The 21,551-nt window shown below is 43.5% G+C and overlaps 1 protein-coding gene across 1 annotated transcript in view; it reads left to right on the plus strand.

Annotated features, from left to right (window-relative positions):
* Nucleotides 1–12,552: 12,552 nt before the first annotated feature.
* CHRM2 (cholinergic receptor muscarinic 2) overlaps nucleotides 12,553–21,551 on the plus strand; it is a 193,109-nt gene continuing 184,110 nt past the window's right edge. The window contains exon 1 of the mRNA XM_063135044.1: nucleotides 12,553–12,683. The gene's annotated coding sequence lies outside the window, so the exon portion shown is untranslated. The remainder of the gene's footprint in view (nucleotides 12,684–21,551) is intronic.

Genomic DNA, 21,551 nt, shown 5'->3' on the forward strand with positions numbered 1-21,551 from the left:
ATATTATTATTATTATTATTATTATTATTATTATTATTATTATTATTATTACATTTTATATACTGCCCCATAGCTGAAGCTCTCTTGGCACTGAACATTAATATATATATATATATATATATATATATATATATATATATAATTTAAAAGCATAAAAAGCATAAAAGATCATATACAATATCCATCAGACTGTATTAAATGAGCTCTGGTGTTCTCGCCTGCTACTCCATAGAAACACCATAAATATCATGTATTTATCATTGTTTGACAGGTTGTATTAAAATCATTTCTGCCCATAAAAACCACTAGCTAGCAGTATGCAACCCTTTATTTTCCCAGCTGGGCTCTGATACCCAAAGTAATCCTGGTGGAGTCCAGTTTGGGAATATTTGGAGGTGAATCAGTAGGTACAGGTGGGATCAAGCACTCCCTTCTCATCCACTCCTCTGCTATTGCATAACCACTGCAAAGCAGGATTGGAAACCTTTGAAAATATAACCTTATAGGTTTTATCCTTCCTGAGTAACTTGAATACAGGCTGCATCTAGAAGCAGCAGATCAATCAACTAAAGCTTTAGAGCTTTTCTGCATGAGACTGTTAATCCACTGTATTGACTTTATTATTATTTATTTATTTATTTATTTATTTATTTATAACATTAATATACCACCATAGCATCTCTCAATGGTTCACAACTTTCAGTTCCATTGCAGATTTGAAATGTGAGCATTACATGAAGAGTGTTTGCTTTCCTGCTTTTCCACTATGTAACCTCTAGATGGCAGTGTGGTATAATGGAATAGCATGATTACAGAAGTGGAAAAAACATTTTCTTTCACTCTCACAAATAATACCTCATTTTCCCTGCTATCTATCTATCTATCTATCTAGCAATCTCATTGAAAGTGCCGTCTAAAAACAGAAGTGAAACTGGATGATCACAACATCATCTAAAAAACCATAAACAACCATGAATAGTGAATGATGAACACACAATATTTATTTATTTATTTATTTATTACATTTTTATACCGCCCAATAGCCGAAGCTCTCTGGGCGGTTCACAAAAATTAAAACCATAATAAAACAACCAACAGGTTAAAAGCACAAATACAAAATACAGTATAAAAAGCACTACCAGGATAAAAACCACGCAGCAAAATTGATATAAAATTAAAATAAAGAGTTAAAACAGTAAAATTTAAATTTAAGTTAAAATCAAGTGTTAAAATACTGAGAGAATAAAAAAGGTCTTCAGCTGGCGATGAAAGGAGTACAGTGTAGGCGCCAGGCGGACCTCTCTGGGGAGCTCATTCCACAACCGGGGTACCACAGTGGAGAAAGCCCTCCACAATGCATTTATTTTACACAATAAATGCATTGTGTAAAAAAAAGCTCTCTATTGACTACTGAGGGTTAGTTGCAATCAGTAGGGTGGTGAGGTAAGCTAATGATGGATGAATGGGTGGATCTCTAAATTTCAGGTCCTTGTCAGTTTCACATGTATTTAATCATAAATATGTTCCATCCAGTTCCTGCATCATATTCTCTCTCTCTCTCTCTCTCTCTCTCTCCCCCCCCTCTCTCTCCCCCTCTCTCTCTGTGTGTGTGTGTGTGTGTTTAAGAACATGAAAATTCACATGTATTGTTCTATGCAATTTCTCCCAATTTACATGCAACTATTATTCTGATAGATAGAAAGATGCATGTTTTCCTAATATATGCATTTTATATGTAATGTTCCTTTAATATGCACATTTTTATGCACAATTTATGTTACGACTCGCATTTATGCAAGGCAGAATATACACAACTTCCGGAGCCTCCGTTGTTCACAACAATGGAGACTCCAGACCAGGGCGGATGGGCTTGCAGCCTCATCAGATGCTTGCCAAGCCATGAGGAAGCTTGCACAGACTGCAAGTAGGGACAGGTGGTGGTGGCTTGGCGAGCACCTGCCCAAGCCAGAAGTGGGAGTGTCTGTCCACCCCTAGCTCTGTGCAAACAGCCCCTCAAATTTCTCCACCCTATTTGTGGGCAGAGCAATTGGGGAGAAAATTTCAATGAGTTTCCCCAGAAGGGGGAGAAATGCCCAACAGTTTCTCACTGACAGGACTCACCACTGGAAGGACTGTAGCAGAACTTCACTCTCTCTTTTTTTTAGGTGTTTTTTTTGTGTGTGTGGCAACAGCATCACCTGTGTTGGCAGACTGGCCCTCATTTTGCATCCCCCACAAAGCAGGGTGTGAGGGGTCAGTCTTAGCTCCAGGGAAGGAGTGGAGCTAATGCTGTGCTCAAATCTGGCCTCCATTTTCCTAAACATTTTTATTTATTTATTCCATTTCATTTCATTTCATTTCTATACTGCCCAATAGCCAGAGCTCTCTGGGTGGTTCACAAAAATTAAAAACATTCAAAATATAAAACAACAATATAAAACCATAATATAAAATACAATATAAAAGCTCAACCAGATAAAAACAGCAGCAATGCAAAATTACAAATTTAAAACACCAAGTTAAAATTTATAGACTGTTAAAATGCTGGGAGAATAAAAAGGTCTTCACCTGGCATCTAAAAGTATATAATGTAGGTGCCAAGCGAACCTCCTTAGGGAGCTCATTCCACAGCCGGGGTGCCACAGCAGAAAAGGCCCTCCTCCTGGTAGCCACCTGCCTCACTTCCTTTGGCAGGGGCTCACGGAGAAGGACCCCTGAGGATGACCTTAGGGTCCGGGCAGGTACATACGGGAGGAGGCGTTCCTTCAGATTTTCTTCCCCCACTGAAGAGGCTTCCATTGCTCTGTCTTATTCCCAGAGTGTTTTATAATTTATTTTAGTGGTGTTTTTGACCTTACCTAATTACTACAAGGCACCCAAGGGTGGTGTGTGTGTATGTGTGTGTTCCCTTTCTATTACACATATGTCCATTGCCATGCAGCACCCCAGGCTGCCTGCACTTCCTGATTGGAAAAAGCCCTATGAGATGAATTGCCCCATGATGTCTTCTCCTGGGCTTTAATTAAAGTGAAGGAAACTGAGGAAACTACAGGCTGTCAGAGCGATGATTGTACAGTGAAAGACAGGACATGCACACACACTCAGACACCTCTTAAGTAAAGGAGGTAGAAGCAACCTGAACCCAAACTTAGAATCTTTATGAAAGGTTCTTCACCTTTGGATTTCTTTTCAAAAGCCATTTCTTTTCTATCAAATTGAATGAGAATGGTTGAATGTTTCTCCTGCCCTGATGCTAAATATATTCATATGAGAACAAGCACCATTGCTTTTTTTTAAAAAAAGAAAATGATAATATAACAAACAACAATAAAATGAGCATCTATAACCATGCATATGTCTGGTTGTCCACCCCCTACTAAACAGAAAAGTCAGGATGCCGCAATGACCAGCATCAGTTCTTAAGGGCCCTGCTAGCCCAGGTGCTGATGTCATCGCTTTCTGGTTGGTATTTGAGGTCAAGGGCTGGGCTAGGCTGTGGGGCCTTGGACTTTGAGCATGAGGTCCAGAACTAGCTACACTACTGCCACAAACATCTGTCTTCTGGAGGTGGGCCTATATGTAAATATTGATCAGCTAGTATGGGGGTATACTGTGATGTATTGCCATACCAACTTTAAAAGGAACAAATCTAGATAGGCCCCTGAAGGGCTGGTCCTACCATTAGATAGGGTGAGGCAGTTAGCTCAGGTGGCAGAAGGTGGTGGAGGAGAGATCGGCAGGCCATTAAGCCTGCTCTGTGCCCCCTTAGCTAGCCTGCTGCCTTCAGGTGCAGTAGAGGATGCCTCAATATTGAAATGAGATTTGACTGCCAGTCCAGTTGGCTTTTGTACTTGTAATAGAAGGGGGCACCATCTTGTTCTTTGCCTCAGGCTACAAAATGCCTTGAGCTGTGTTGAAGTAAATACATGACTTTGGATTCTGTTCTCATGATCATGGTCACCCATATCCACACCTACTGCAACATTTCATTCATTTTGGGTTGAAGTATCCCACATCTGATTTTCTTTTCTGGTTTTCCCTCAGAGCCCTCTCATATAATTTTGGAGCCATGAAGACCTGTCATCAGTCTCTTCCAGGGCACCCCTTACATTCTTTGTAAAGTCATTCAGTCAATGTATTGCTGGAGGGGAGTTCTGAATTCAGGTAGCATTTGGAGACAGTTTCGTGAAGTAATACCAGAAAGGATGCATATATCTGATGCCTGAAGGGTTACCAGCCTCAGCAATGTACTTTTAATGCAACCTAATTACACAAAATTGTGAGTAGTGAGGATGAGGTGGGAGGAAATGAATTGGGAGATGCCTGTTTGCAGATAGATTCCAGCTCTTCCAGAGGGGGAAACAGAGGGATAATTTTCAATAATGGTGGCAAATTGGCAAAGCCATCAGATCTCTTCAGGGCACTTTTAAAATCATTTCTGTAATAATCACATTAAAGAAGAGAACATTATGATTTTTAGAGTAACATATAGATATACAATGCCATTTTGCACACTGAAAAAGAAAGAAAGAATTGGTCTCAAATGGACACACAAAATCTCTCAAGAGACTGTAAGGTTTGATCCTTTTAGTCTCCCGCCTTTTGTAAGTGGAGAGGCCAAGATTAATAGCTCAAATATGCTCAGGAGGATCAGGAGACTCAAAGGACTTCTTTTCACCTTAAAATAGTGATGGCTGGTGGATCCATTTTCGCTGGGGTCATAAATCCATTCTGGGTTTATTAATTATTAATTTATTTACAATATTTATGTACCATTCCACATCTAAAATAGGCTCCAGAGCAGCACACATAGGAATAAACTATATATATATATATATATATATATATATATATATATATATATATATATTCAATTTAAAACAAAGGACGAATAAAAACCAATAAAGACATCATTCAAGAGGCAGCTGGACAACCATCTGTCAGGGATGCTTTAGGGTGGATTCCTGCATTGAGCAGGGGGTTGGACTTGATGGCCTTGTAGGCCCTTTCCAACTCTGCTATTCTATGATTCTGTGATTCTATCAGCGTGTTGGCGTGTGCCTGACCTCCAGGAACTGGGAATTTCAAAGAAAAGGGGCCAGCACACTAAAGTCTCTTCTCCTGTTTTACTGTTTTAAATTTTCATATTGGTTTTAACATATTAATGGTTTGATTTGTTGTAGAATTGTATATTTATTCTATTTTATATATATGATTTTATCATAAGCTCTTTCTACACCTAAGATCCCAGGAAAATGAAGGGATCGTCCCTGCCTGCTCCTAGGATCCCATGTGGCATTAGGATGCACAGGAACGATCCCAGGATATAGGGCTGGTGTAGACATGCCCATTGAATCATAGAATAGTAGCATTGGAAGGGGCCTATAAGGCCATCGAGTCCAACCCCCTGCTCAATGCAGGACTCCACCTTAAAGCATACCTGACAGATGGTTAACCAGCTGCCTCTTGAATGCCTCTCATGTGGGAGAACCCATAACCTCCATAGGTAACTGGTTCAGCTCCTGCCTCTCGCTCTCCCCCGCGGTGTCATTGTGGCGTTACACCCCACAAGTCAATTCCAAATGTATGTCTGCAGTTTGTAAGTCTGTGGTTTTTAGAATGTTGGCCTGAGTGGGCGGAGTTAGAATGTCTTGGGAGGGGGGAGGAGTGATATATAAGGGAATGATTGAGGGGATTGAGAGAGCTTTTCAGGGAGACTTGTTAGGTACTCTTAGAGTCTGTAGTGCTCTCTGTGTTTGTGGTACTTAAGTTCTGGGAAATTTGAGAGTCAGTGTAGTGAGTGGTGTCTTTAGAGTGTGGTGTGCACGTAGTGGATGTATATTAATCAATACTAAGAATAAAGTTCAAGAGTGATTGTGTGAGAAAAAGGAAAGCGCGTATGTGAATGAGTGAAAGGATTGCATGAAAGGTTTCAAAAAGGTTTTTAAATGTCGTTAATTGAAACAAAGCTTATGAACTTTTAAAAATAAATTTTGATTGTTCTGTTTTTAAACTACCACAAAAAGCCCACGTGTCTGTTTGGCATTTATCATCTTAAGGTTACACATTTAGCACCCACTCTGACAATCATTCACCTAAGCAGATATAACTCACAGCACATTATTATATATATTAAAATCCTTCTCCATCTTAAACCCCTTTCTCCACATAGTTTGGAGGAAGGTGGTTCTTATCCCTTGCCTCAGGCGTATCAAGCGGTGGTGCTTAGCTTGAGCAGGGAGTAGCCTCGGCCGGGTCTGGTGTTCAAAGCCTGTGTCGTGGCAGTCATCTCCCCGGGACTCTCTTCAGTGTGTGCTCGCACACACGCACGCAAACACAAATACAAACACAGCGAGGGAGAAAAGTGTTTTGCAGGAGGAGCCGCCACTGCCGGGATGCGCCAGAAGAGCCGCCGGGTGGGAGGGGGGATTATTCAAATGGAAGAACACACGAGGGGGAAGCAGCCAGAGCAGTGTCTTTGAATGGGGTAGAGATTCTTCCGCAGGCAGCGCTGCCTAGCTCACAGTACACACAGTAAAAAAAGAGGCGCTTCTTTTAGGTACGTCTTTAAAAAAGGCGCACGGAAGCGCCTTCGCAACAACATGTTGATCTGGCCTAGGGCTGTGCTCTGCTTCTCTTCGGTTCAGAGAAGCAGGAGCGAGGCGTCCTGATTTGCCTCTGGAAAAGGCGGAGGCGAAGAGAGTGGGGGGGGCTGCGGATTGAGGCAAAGAGGGTCGCCTCAGTCTGGAGCTCCACCTGCAGGTAAGTGGGGGGGAGGGGGGACTCATCTGGCGCTGCTGGCACCACCATCCATGCGCCGGTGGCACCAGGTAAGGGAGCAAGGAGGAGGGACGCTTACCTGTGTCTGTCACGGGCTTCAATTGAGGCCCCGGTTGAAGCCGGGGCCTCAATTGAAGCCTGTGACAGATGCAGGTAAAGAGTCAGGGGGGCTGGCCTACCTGGCACCGCCGGCGCTGCCATCCATGCGGTGGTGGTGGCAGCAGCGCCAGGTAAAGGAGCAGGGAGGAGGGACGCTTACCTGCATCCATCGTGGGCTTCAATTGAGGCCCCAGTTGAAGCCGAAAGTGAAGGCTGAGGCCTCTTCTGACTTCAAGCTGGGGCCTCAATTGAAGCCCGCAATGACAGACACAGGTAAGGGGGTGGGGGGTGGCTTATCTTGCGCCGCTGCCGCCGTCCATGTAGCAACGGTGGCAAAGCCGGATCTTGCTCCGCGGAGTGGGAGACGGGCGTAGCGGCGCGAAAAGGATCGGGCCCGATCCGGACTTTCTGGATTGGGCCACAAAGCAGATTGGGGGGTCCATACACAGCCCTAGTTATAACAGACATGTATAGGCACGTTGCTTGCTCAAGCTGAACTCTCAAACTGTCACACTGCTGTTTTCTACATTATCATTTCTGCTTGATGAACACGCATCTGCTCAGCATGTGTATTATTGTTCTCATTTACATAATAAATCTTGTATTGTATACTGTATTGTACATCTAAGGGGAAATGTGTGGGTGGGGGAATAAAACACTGAAAATTAGAATACCCCCAGAGCAAGTGTCTAGGTTAGGGGACTAGCAATTGTTAACAGCCAGAATATAAAATGGGGAATTTAAAGAATGGGGAAATGAAAGATATGAATACAAATACTGAAACAGAATTCCCATGAAGGTAAAAAAAAAGAAAAAAAGAACTATTTGTGGACTTCAGTAATGCTGATGGGCAGTTTAGAAAGATAATAAATTTAGGATGTGATCATATGCATGTTTAGAGAGAGAAAAGTCCTACAATGCCCAACATTCCCCAGCCAGCTGGGGAGTGCAGAGAGTTTTAGACTTTCTTCTCAAACATGCATAAAGTCATGCCCTTCGTGAAATGTGAAATGTCAGTACCAATTGCAGAGGAACTGCAGTAATGGTAGCAGAGCAGTGTGGACAGGCACAGGGCCATCTACCCTTTTCCAGCCCTGCTGACTTTCTCTTTACCCTTGAGGAGACCAGCTGACTCCCAAGAAGACCTGCCTGGAACATCACACCTGGTGAGTGGCTGAGAGTATTGCAGCCACCCCTTCACCTGGAGGAAATGTCATCAGTGCCTTCTAAGTCTGCTCCAGCCTGGGCTATGAAGTCACATGGCCCTTGTGGTTTGCTATGTTTGGTATAAGAATAGTGTTGACTGCCTTCCAAGATTCTTCCTCTGTATCAGCCTCTGGTGAGAGGGTAAGATTGACATGAGAGCCAGGGTATGGTATTTCATTGTAATTTGGATGATTATTGTACTAATTGGTTGTGCCTAGTCCCCCCCCCCCCCGCCTTGCTGATTTCAGGGCTGGGCAGGGGGAGGGGGCACTATTCCTTTTAACAGTACATTCAAACACTATATATTGATCGTTGGAGTGAGATACAAGTGGGCATTTAATACAGGCTACATTTTATTATGCTTTCATTTGTTCAATATATTTATGAAGCTGGTATTAATTAAATGACTTGATGTCTACGTTCTGAGCTGGAAGTCTGTTTATACATTTATTGTCGTGTTATTGATAGATACTTTTTCATACTTTTGATATTTTATCTATGATGTTATTAGTCATGTTATGTTCCCTTTTGGAGGGAAAATGGGATACAAATAAAACATTGGTGATGATAATGATGAAGAAGAACATGAGCACCTTGAGTGGACCTTTTGCTCCCCTTATGCCCTTTTTGTGAGCTTCTGATAGGCACCTGGCTGGCCTCTATAGACAGAATTCTGGATTAGATAAATATGCTCACATAAATGCTCTGTCCTGCACAAAAATGTAGAAAGTGTGTACATCAGCAAAAGTAGAAAATATAAGACATACCAATCAAGGAAATATTCAAGATAAAAAGGAGCAAGCATTTCCAATGAAAGTCCACATGCAAGAATAATATCAATTTCCCAGTGCTATATAATAATAATAATAATAATAATAATAATAATAATAATAATAATAATTTCTTACCCACCTCTCCATTTTGATCGAGGTGGGGAACAACAGTAAACAGTGAAGTACATAAAACTGAATTAAAACATAATATACATTGTTAAAACATCCTAAAAACATTCTAAAAGCATCTTAAAATTCCACTGGATAGGCTTGCTGGAACTGATCAGTCTTTATAGCTTTCTTTAATGCTAGTAGACTGTTAAGTTGACGAGTCTCCTCTGGCAGACCATTCCACAGTCTGGGAGCAGCAGAAGAGAAGGTCCTCTGGGTAACTGTTGTTAATCTAGTTTTTGCTAGCTGAAGTAGATTTTTCCCAGAGGACCTGAGTGTGTGGGACGGATTGTATGGGAGAAGGTGATCCCACAGGTAGCCTGGACCCAAACCATGTAAGGCTTTAAAGGTAATAACCAACACTTTATACTTAGCTCAGAAACTAATTGGCAGCCAGTGAAGAGATTTTATAACTGGTGTAATATGGGTGTGCCAATGACCAGCCTGGCTGCTGTATTTTGAACTAATTGAAGTTTCCAGTGTTGGATTCAAACATGCAGAGACAAAGGAAGAAGAAGAAGAAGAAGAAGAAGAAGAAGAAGAAGAAGAAGAAGAAGAAGAAGAAGAAGAAGAAGACTCATTATCTAAAACATGATTTGTGGAATCCCTGGTTATTGTCTTTCTTTCTTTCTGTATTAGTTAATTTGATACAATTATGTATTTAATACACTGGTCCTCTCGTTGTCTAACCATCTTTAAATCAAACAGGATACATTCAGATGTATGCATTACTCAAAATCAAGTAATCTAGATGAGCTACCATCCCCTTTTCAGCACTCATAAACACTAATAATAGCAAACATCTTCTGCATGCCTATCTTTTTGTAGCCAAAATGGTACAACCCATCAGCAGGCTCAGGGGAATTCCAATATTTGCAGAAGTAACTCCCCCTCCCCCAAATGAATAAAAATAAGGTAAGCCTGGTGAGGACTTCGCATGCTCTGTGAGCATATAATGCTGGTTGACTGTTGAGTGTGGCGAACCCTGGAAAACCAGAGAAGTGGATGGAATGGAATGGGAAAAAAACACCCTTAAAAAGGCAGGGCTTGGTGGCTGGAATCCTGAGCAGATGTGTGTGTGTGTGTGTGTGTGTGTGTGTGTGTGTGTGTCTGTCCCATTTGCGATCACTAATGATCACTAATGCAGATTAAGAACCTCCCACTCCACCTGGTGTCTTCCAGATGTTTTGGACGACAGCTCCCATCAGCCCTGGTCACTGTCCATGATTTATGGGACTGATAGGAGTTGTAGTACAAAACATTTTCAGGGCAACAGGTTAGAGAAGTCTTTACTAAGGCACTGAACGTTTGGACATGGCCATTCTGTTTTTGACCATGACAAGATGGCTAAATTCGTTAGGGATTAACTGATTTGTATTAAGAGATCTTGAGTATGCAGTCCAAGGGTTTGGGAGATTTCCTATGGATGTTTTGATGAGTGGTGTCGTTTACTACCCACACGTTATCTACCCACCCCGAAATCTCTCTCTCTCTCTCTCTCTCTCTCTCCCCCCCACACACACACACACGTTAAAAATCTGTTTGTCTAGATGCATTAAAAACACTGCCTGTTCCTTGCAGTCTAATCCAGAGTGGTTAATCAAATTAATATTTACTTTTCCAGCAGAGTTTAGGACACAGACAAAGAGAGTAGAAAGGTCTAGAGATGGAGCTTCTCAAGCTGTGCAGTGTCTGGAGAACTCGAGTACTGAGATAGAAAGAAATCCCAGGGAAAAAAAAGATGAACTCACGTTCACGTGGAAGCAAGTCACATGAAAATCAGTTGAGGTTTTCTGACAGTAAACAATAATAGTGCTAAAGCGAAACGTTTTTGGAACACGCATCAACAGAAACTTTCAAAAATCCTTTAGTAACTGCCTTTCCCCCTCCCTCCCCCGGCAAGATTGAAAAGAAGGGAGGCGCGGAGCTGTCCAGGGTGCTGAAAGCCATGCGTCAAAGTCACCCTAGAGCTGGTCAGGTTTTGAGGGCAACGAAGCCTGGATCTTTTCTGTTTGCGTTTTAGCCCTGGCCATTAACATTCACTTAACCTGGAGTTTAGGTTGCACATGGCCGTGCTTCTAGACGCAATAACCACCTGCTTAATTAATACTGTATCGCACCGTTAGTCTGTTAGCCGTTTTATTTTTTTTCCAAAGGAGGAAATGTTTGCGTGTTTACTCGCGTTACAACGACCACGGGAAACTGATCGTGTAGGCCCGTGAAAACTCCCACCGCAAATGTATTCCTTGGCAACCCAGCCCGTGCCTCCGCTGCCTGTTCTGACGAGGCTGCGAGCGGGCAGAACTTTCAGTCGGGCTTTGCAGTAAATCCATGAACATTTTCTGTTTACCAAAAGCGCTGTTAGCTCAGCCTTGGTAAATATACTCTGCAGTTGGATGCGAAAGCCCCTGGCGGGAGCGTGGGGATAGGGGTGGGGAAATACCTAGCGCACCGAGACAGCCAGCTAAAACCTGTTGGGTTGAACAAGCGCGTTGCTTCCTCACAAAGGTATGCCTCTAAGGGTCCTCCTTCTGCACGCTCGTGCTGTCTGGGCTATAGGGAGGGGGTGGGGGAAACCTCTCCCCCTAAAGCTTCATCACTCCCTCCCGGTTTTGTCTTAAACCAAAAATAAAAGTACATCCCCATTAAGAACTACTAAACCCAATCCACAATGAAGCAGCAGGACTCCCAGGACTGAAGAGGATGGTCGTGTGTCACTCGATCCCGTGCAAGCTGAATTAACGCCCCCCCCCCCCCCAGTTCTGTCGGTCTTTGCTACCAAGTGAGTGAGTGAGTGGACATGCCGTGGGGCAGCCCCGTTTTATGCGCCTTTATGCGGAAAGGAGTCCCGCTACATTTCATGGAGCTTACTCCTGGGTAAACGTGGAGAGGATCGCACCCTTACCTTCCCATTGAGACCAACTCGCTTGACATTCGAGAGGACTCCAGTTTAATTCATAGAACTGTGTACACAGCAATTTCATACAAAGGGTCCAATTCTGCTCCCCTCTCCTCCTGGCTGCGTATGTGTGCGTTTCGTGTGTGTGTGTGTGTGTGTTTTGCTAAGTCAAAGATCTTCCCAATAAATTCTAGAATTCCCCCCCCCCCACACACACACTGTCTCTTTCCACCCCTCCCGCACCGCGTGTCTCCCCGGCGCCTCGCGTCCTCCTCTCAGGCTGCAACCGCCTTGTCAATTTCATCACTCACAATCTGGTTCCAGCCGTTATCGTTTGCACTGCGTTGGCTTTCGAGACACTCGGGGGTCTCGGAAACAGCCGTCATCGCGCGGGGTGGGGGTAGAGAAGAGAAGGGGGTGTGGAGAAGCGCCTCTGAGGCTCTCCAGTACTAATTCGGCGTTAAAAAGCTGGAGAGGCAAAAGGACGCTTCTCCATCAGTCGGATCGGAGGGCGGAGGGGACGGGACGCCCAGAGCTCTCCGCTGGGCTGAGAAAGAGATGCTGCTGGTGGTGGTGGTGGCGGCGACGATGATGATGCTCAGCCCTTAACATCGGCCACTGGTGGTTGCTGGCTGAGCCCCCTTCGACAATGGTCGAAAAGCCCTCTGCGGCTGGGGTCAACTCACTCTTGAATTCTCCCACGGACAGACTGATATGGACGCAGCCAGATGACAGAAAGCCTTTATCTCTGCAAGGTATGGAATTAGTCAATTGGCATTTTAGCAAACATCTCTCTCTCTCTCTCTCTCTCTCTCTCTCTCTCTCTCTCTCTCTCCCCCACCCCCAGTCTTTGTTGCTTATATTTATGATTTATGTTTGTTCACATTACCCATATGACCGCTCTTTTTTCTATCCTGAACTTTGTGATTCCCTCCCTCCTTAGTCGGAGCTGGTTCTTAAGCAGTGCTCATGGGAACCCTGTAATTTCCTCCCCCCACCCACTGCCCGCCGCTGCCACCCCATCACTTCGTTCAATGGAGGCTGGTGGTTCCGTTTTCAGTGAGGTGCTGAAACCGCTCTGGGTTTCAATCTGTTCAGCACCTTGGATAGCTTCTTTAGAGTTCCTCCTGAAACCCGGAGTGGGTTAACAGCCCCGCTGAAATCAGAGCCACCAGCCTCCACTGGCTTCATAATTTCTCCCTTATTCGGGTTGCTGAATGCCTGGGGACATTCCGCTGAGAAGCATGATGCCTGCGGGTGTCATTTGCAAGTTCTCTCTGTTGTGGGAAGATCTGCAATGGCTTCTTTTCACACAGCAGGTCACCCTCCCTGCCACTTGATGCTGCATTCTTCAAGAGATGAAGTGCATGTGTGAACCACAGAGGCAGCATTCCTTCCCAGGGAAGGGGACTGGGAGAGTGGGATGCACTGAAAGAACAGACTTGCAGAGATTTCATTTAATTTGTAATTTATGCAGTGGGTGAGAGCAGAGGGAAGATGGATTACAGGGAAGAAGTTAGTTGTTGCTGTTGTTTATGAACAAATGAACCTAAAATATAATAGACGCTGAACTTTAAGGCAGAGGTGTAATGCTTGGAAGGAGTTGTGTGTACTTAAGGAACAAGACTGGCAGGGAGAGAGTTGTGCACCAAGACGAAATTAATTCCAGTGCAGCTTTAAAACATCAAACTTAAATGTAAGGACAGCATTAATTTACAGCACAGTCCTTTGCATGTTTACTCAGAAGTCAGTCTCACTGTGTTCAGATGGGCTTACCCTTAGGTAAGTGTGTGTAGGACTGCAGTCTTAAATGGAGAGAAGGAGCAAAATGCACAAATAGAGTTATTATTGAATAAGAAGATTTCTCCCACATTTTTGTCAACCATTCTCATTCAATATGTTAGGAATGAAATGGCTTTTGGGGGTAAAAAATTCAAAGGAGAAGAACATTTCCTAGAAATTCTCATAGGATAGGTTCAGAGCATCCTGCCATTCATTGTACAATAATCTCTGTAGCCTCCTTGGCTTCCCACACTTCAGTTAAAGCCCAGGGGAACACATCACAAATTCCTCCCATAGGGCATTTTCTGATCAGTAAGTGCAGGCAGCTGGGAGGCTGCAGAGCGATGGAGATGTGTGTCCTAGGGGGAATCCGCACGTCGTACCGAGACCGCTTCTAAGCGACCCCAGTGCGGCCCCAAAGCGATCGTGTAACTTGCCTGGAGAAGAGAAGAGAAAGAGTTGGGACGGCTGGGACGGAGAGCTCAGAGGAAGAAGGCGGGGGGGAGAGCTTCTTCCGAGCTCTCCGAGCTGGCCGGCGAGGAGGGAGTTGGGTAGCGGCGGCGGCGGCGGCAAGGACGCTTCTTCCTCGTCTCTTTTACAGGCAAGTTATACGATCGTTTTCGGGGTGCACTGGGGGTGGATGGAAGCGCCCTGAGAACGACGTGTGGATTCCCCCCTAGAAAGGGAAAGCACACAGCACTGTCGGCTGCCTCACCAACTCAAAAATGTCACAAAAGTAAATTATAAAACATCATGAAAATGAGGCAGAACACTGGAAGCCTTTTTCGTAGGGAAGAAAACTTCCAGGAAATTGATGGACCGATTTTGGCACACTTCTTTTCTGGAGCTAGACACAACACTGGCCCTCTCACACCCACATTGTAGTTGATGCAAAATGGGGGCTTGGCTGCCAACACTGATGCCAGTGCCGCTTGCAGTGGCAGCACAAGCCCCTCCCGCAACAACAAGTACAACCTTAGAAAAACAGACAGAAGTTGTGCTATAAACCCTGCCAATGGCGAGTCCTACCTGTGAAAAACTGTTGAGAATTTTTCCACTCCTGGAGAAATTGGGTGTCATTTCTCTGCCCACAAATAAGGTGGATAATTTTGTGAAGTCATTTGTACACAGCTTTCTTGTTGAGCTCTATAGCATTTTTCAGACTTTACATTGATCACTGAATTATGGGCAAAGGGGAAAAAGCTCAAGATTGGACTGAAGTGCAGGAATAAGAAACAGAAACAAGCAAGGGTGGAATTAGATGCAAGGAACAAGTTAAACCCAGTGCTGGTATTATGTGCACTGATGAGATTAGATGGTGGGACAATTATATCTTTAGATCAAAATTTGGAGGCCTCAGGAATAAGACATAGAATAGAACTAATATGGACACGTGGACAGATTAACTGGCAACAGTTCCCCAAGCAGTACAGGGAAATATTTTCAGAATAGTCTGGCCCGTTCAAGGCATCTCTGTCCCCTTGTGAATGCCTATCAGCAATGCCTTTGGAAGAGTCTTTGCAGAGGTCTTGAGAAAACACTTCTGGGAAGGTCAGCTGGGACACCTCTTGGGGGAAGAGAGACAGTGACTGTCATTCCCCAGCTAAGCTCCAGTCACAAACTCTATTAAATCTCTCTCCCTCCAAAGGATCGTGCTTACGTTCCGGTTAGATAGCCTTAATAGTGCTGCCTTGGTCGCTCTGGGCTTTTGCAGTCAAGAGCTCAAAGCATTCTGATGAAAGGACCATTTCCAAGAGTTTTATGGTCATTTGGATGCCCTTGAATCAATGGCATTTTCCCCTGCTGCAAAGGCGATTTCCTACCTAGGCCTTTCTTCGAGAACACCTATAATTTTATTTTGTAGCAAAGATAGATACAAACATCAGAGACTAGAATTACGATGGGTTGTGTGATTTCCAAGGCTGGAGAAAAAAATCAACAAGCATCTCTGATTCCTAGCCTGCATTTCCAACAAGTAATGGGTACAGAGTTCCCCCAAGGCTGCAGTTCTAGGCGCCCTTATGAATGCATGGAACTGTCATATATTGAGTCTGACCATTATGGGTCTGCCATCCCAATATTGTCTAATTCATGTGTCAGTGGCTTCCCGGAGTCTCGAGTAGTCTTTCCAGAGTCTAATTCAAGTGGCACCGGCTTTCCAGACTCTCAGCCCTGCTAACTACATGGAAGAGCCCAAAACTAAATCTGAGCTATGGATCCTTTACTTTAAACCTCTTAGGACTTAGTTGGACTTGCAGAGTAAATGATGGGTTGTATTTCCAACACAAACAAAGAAGAGAGTTTAGGTAAACGGAACCGGAGTGTGATTTTTCTCTCCTTGAACTAGGGCACATATTACAAAAATTAGCACAGGGATACCTTCTAGTCGCAAATGACCTTGCCATGACAAATTCATCCCAGCCTGGTCATACATGGGATCAGGACCATCATATAATAAGTCTATTGGGAATACGGGAAGATACCTTATATTAGTCTGACTATCTTGGTATTGTCTACAGCGGCTGGAAAGCATAGGTCAGTTCTAGGCAACAGCTTTCATGCTTGTAAAGCACAGCTCAGTTCAAAGTAGGGATGTTAGAGAAATCCACAAAGGATTAAAATGAGTTCAGATTTCTACAAATCCAACCTGCAGATTCTGCAGTGAAACAGCTTCCCCCCCCCCCCCCGAGTCCCATTGGTCTGCAGACTTATGGAATGGTTTTCCACCTTGGGGTGTGTGAGTGAGGGATCTGCAGTAATTCACTTTTGGGGGGAGAATTTGCAGCCACAGTGTACAACATGCATGGGTGCTGATTCATGTTAGCTAATGCACATTAGCTCATTTGCACAAATGCACATTTGCACTAGTATGAATTAGCACAAGTGGGATGAAATTCTGGTTAAAAACAACAACACACCAATTTCATCCATTAGCGGACAATGGAATGAAAGACACCTGGCAATCCACAAAACACAGGCAAAACAGATTTAACAAAAACCAAACATTGCTAGTTCAAAATCTGTACATCCCTTAAGCACAGGGTGTTTAAGGGTGGGGTATTTCAAGTTTAAATCCCTTTAAATGGCCTCTGTTCAGATTGTACCTCTGATCAGAAATAACAGCAGAAGGAGCTTGCCGGCCAGGTGAAGAATCTCCAGAGTCCTCATCCAGCCTGCAAGCTGGAGGTTCCCCATCCCTGGTCTTCACTGACTGACAGTGCTTCTCCAAAATTCCAGGCACAGGACTTTCCCATCATTTGCTATCAGATCCTTTTAACTGAAGAAGACAGGATTCAACTTGGGATCTTCTGTCTCCAAAGCATGTTGTCTACCATTAAGAAGTTCCCTTTCTCTTGCCTATCTCCACTTCCAAGCAGCCTTTAGGAGGGCTTCAAAAACACAGTTCAATAGGTTCTCCTACACATGAAAGCCCAGGCAAGGATGATGGGGATGCTGTTTTTAGTAGCATCCTTGTGGCAACCTGTAATGGCACAATCCTATGCAAGTTTGGACAGGAAAAACACCTTACAATTCTCATACTGGCTGGAGAATGCTGGGAGTTTTAGGACTTTTTTCTATTTAAACGTGCCTAGGATTGCAACCTTATTTATTTAGTTAACTGCTTTTACTGCTTTTAAATTATATATTGTTTTAATTTGGTTCATGGTTTAATTTGTTTTTAACTGTGCATATTTACTGTTTTATACTGTATGCTTTTATCTGTATGCCGCTCTGAGATCTTAATGATATAGGGCGGGATATAAATGTTTTAAATAAATAAATAAATAAATAAATAAATGTATATTACTTTTATTCCACCTTTTAAGAAACAAATATTACCAAGATGATTTACAGGTAACATCAAAATAAGAAAAAAAATCACAAAATAATATTAACAATTTTAACAACAACAACAACAATGATAATTAAAACTTTTAATGGTTTTGTATTTTAAATAAGAAGCATAACTGGCTGAGGAATGCTGGGAGTTGTAGGAGTATTTTCTGTCTAAATGTGCATAGGATTGCGTTCTGAATCATGTTCAAATCTCTCTCAATCACACACACACAAAAGTCCACCAGATTTTCCTTAAAATGAAAATTAAAATGCCTTATAAGTCAAAAGTGTTTCAATAAGACTAGTGATCAGAAATAACAGCAGAAGAAGCTTGCAGACCAGATGAAGAATCTCCAGAGTCCTCTTCCAGCCCAGGGGGCTTTTACAAATCTCTAATAAAAATAGGAATGGTATGTCTGCATTTCAAATGGGGAGGGGGTTGAATACTAGACTAACTATCATGGCATCTCAGCCGAAACTCCTAAGAATTGTCTTTTGGTCTGGACATTCAGAAATTCTATGTATAGAGATACCTGGTCCCTTTTAACAGAATTGCAGCTCACATAGTACCTTAGTCAAAGGGAATGTGTGTGTGTGTGTGTGTGTGTGTGTGTGTGTGTGTGTGTGTGACTGTTAAGAACATAAGAAGAGCCCTGCTGGATCAGACCAAGGGTCCATCTAGTCCAGCACTCTGTTCACACAGTGGCCAACCGGCTGTTGACCAGGAACCAGTTTAAGGTTGCAGTCCTATATCCTAGAAGTAAGTCCCATTGAACTTAATGGATCTTACTTCAAAATAAACAGGCATAGGTGTGCACTGTTAGGCTGTGGTATAGATAAACCCTCAAGTGACAGCGGGGACAATTCTGTCTAAAGTAGACAGTAAGCTCTTTTGCTGCAGTCTAAGACACTGACACAAAATAGTGTACATGGTCATATACTGCCGAAAACTGTCTTGTTATACAAATGTCTGATGCATGGATCTTTTCAGGCCATTTCCACAAACGATGCCTACATCACCTTTTTTATTTTTCATTTCCTGCGTGTGGGATTCAAATGAAATTTTTTAGGCAGCTTGGAATGTACATTCAGTTAGAAAATGCCTTCTCCTAGACTGCCTGAAATGGCATTCATAAGTGATAGCTGCTGAAGCAAATGTGGTTCTTAGCACTGAATTAGCATTTGTGCTAAAGCATCCTTTGATTTTGTGGATTCACTGTGTTTTGTTTTTAAATTGTACTGAACTCACTATGCTGCAGACTTGGGGGCGTTATACTGCAAGGAAAGGGGTTTCTCTCACCCATCTACACACACACACACACACACACACACACACACACACACACACACTCACACACACACACCATTTATCCAAGCATTCAATTATCTGAGCGTTTTGGATGTCCCCTGGAGCATTTGGATGAATGTTGCGGTGCTATTATACTAATAATGATAATAGCAGAACTGAAAACAACTCTGTAATGATTATCTTCACATGAATTAATGTTACCTACGGGCCCTTCATCACAGGGCTTTGCCAGGACTGTTACTTCATTTCATCAGCTCCTTAACAGGGAAAGCAGATTAATCTTTAAAGCCCAGTTCTGAAATACTGATTTCAAGAGAAGATACTGGCACCATTTGCTATATAAACCTCACACAGCCCCAAAGCCAAATATTATGGCCTGCCGGTCCCAGACAAATAGGCCACAAAACAAATAGGTTGTCATCAAGAATGACTCATGGGTGGCATCTTTGCGTCTGATGGTTCTTGAGCTGTGATGGCCTGCCAAAGAGCTTTCTCCTCAGTATGTGGCTTAGGAGGGAGGACCTACACCAAGCAGGATATGACACTTTGAAAACAGTTTGAAAACTGTATCTGGAGTGGGTCCTGAGCCCCAACAGTTGTTACTATTGTTACAAACTGTTTTAAACCAGTTTAAAGTGACATCTGAGTTTACTCAGACCCTGACCGGGAGTCTTCCAAATGGGTTGGACTACAACTCCCATTGCTTCTGCTGGCTGGGAATGGTGGGAGTTGCAATCCAACACATCTGGAGGGCACCCCGTGAGAGAAGGCTGACCTAGTGAATATGCTTAGACTGCAATCCTGTGCATTCTCATTGAAGCCAGGGGGAATTATTCATGAGTAAACGTGCATAGGATCAGCAGGCGAGGATTTTCAGGGTAGCTGCTTAATTGTAACCATGTTTACTCAGAGGTTCTAGTAGAGGCTGGTGGCTCTGATTTCAGTGGGGCTCTAAATCCATTTTGGATTTCTATCAGAACTCTAAAAGAGCTTTTCCAATGAGCTGAATCCTATCCTTAAAATAGGTTCAGCACCTTGGAGAGGTCCTTTAGAGTTCTGGCTGGTTCTGACTGAAACCCAGACTGGATTTAGAGCTCCACTGAAATCAGAGCCACCAGCCTCCACTAATGAGTCGACACTGGCTTCTTCACATCTTCAGTGCCCTTGGGCGCCAAACTAATGACCAGTGTTTCTCTTGCTTACTCCCAAGTAAACGTGCAGCAAATTGCAGTGTTACCCACTACTCTGGGAGAGCTCGCTGGGGGATTGTACCCTTCCTGTTCTAAAGGACTTGAGTTTGTTGATAGGAGATTTTACACCAGATTTAAAAGAATGTTGTTTACTAGAGATCCACAGGATGTCTGGGAGATATATCTTAAGAAATGGCTTATGTGAACAACAGAATTCATAATTGCTTCTGATGTGAATGCTAAAGTGAAGGAGGCTGTTAAAGAACCCTCTGATATGTCTGGGAAAATAAACAATACTAGGCTACAGTCCATCCTTCCCCAACCTGGTGCCCTCCAGATACTGGACAGCATGAGATTGGGAAAGCCTGCTCTAACCACAGGCCAGCCAAAATTGGTGAGATTTATTAAACGTCTTTTAATAAATTGTTTTTTAATAAATCTCACCCATAGTGAGGAGGACAGATGCAAAAGAGGCCTGGGCTCCAGCACCTTTAATAGTTGAATGGAAGAGAGGATTTTACAGGGTGTAGCTGGACATGCAAGCTACACCTGCCAAAATCCTCTCTTCTATGAAATTATTAAAGGTGCTGGAGTCCTGTCCTCCTTTGATTCCGGCCACCCTCCCCTAGAGTAAGCCCCACTGAGCACAGCGAGAGTTGAGCATGGATAGGGTCACACTGTAAGCCAGTGCGGTGTAGTGGCTAGAGTGTCAGACTGTACGGTGACTACTTGGAAAAGAGGACTCCTGTATCTTTAACAGTTGTCTAGAAAAGGGAATTGGTATGCATGCAGCACCTGGTGAACTTCCCTCTTCATCACAACAATTAAAGCTGCAGGAGCTAGACTAGAGTGACCAGATACAAAAGAGGGCAGGGATCCTGCAGCTTTAACTGTTGTGAAGAGGGGATTTCACCAGGTGCTGCATACATACCAATGACACCTGCTGAAATTCCCTTTTCTAGGCAACTGTTAAAGATACAGGAACCCTGTCCTCCTTTCCATATGATCACCCTATCAGACTGGGAATCGGGAGATCTGGGTCCTAGTCCCCACTCAGCCATGGAAGCTCACTGGGTGACTTTGGGCCAGTGACAGACTCTCAACCCAACCTACCTCACAGGGTTGTTGTTGTAAGAATAAAATGGAGAGGGGGGAATGATGTATGCCACCTTGGGTTCCTTGGAGGAAAAAAGGTGGGATATAAATCTAAAAAATAAATACAATAAATAAAGAAATAAAAAAGGCTGCAACCCTAAGCACTCTTACAAGGAAGTAAGCCCCATTAAACACAGTGGGATTTGCTTCCAAGTAAAAATCCAGTACAGCAAGGCAACCTTGTCCAACGCAGGGCCCTCCAGATGTATTAGATTAAAGTCCCCATAATTCCCAGCCACCTCTTTGCTGTTCTTTCCTTTGTTTGATACCAACAGAAAATGGGATTTAAGTCACTCATCCCCAAGAAAAGAGACGAGCGCACCAGAGGAGAAAGGAAGTTGAGTACACAG

The sequence above is a fragment of the Elgaria multicarinata genome, chromosome 9 (genome assembly GCF_023053635.1).
Source record: "Elgaria multicarinata webbii isolate HBS135686 ecotype San Diego chromosome 9, rElgMul1.1.pri, whole genome shotgun sequence".
Classification (NCBI taxonomy): Eukaryota; Metazoa; Chordata; class Lepidosauria; order Squamata; family Anguidae; genus Elgaria; species Elgaria multicarinata.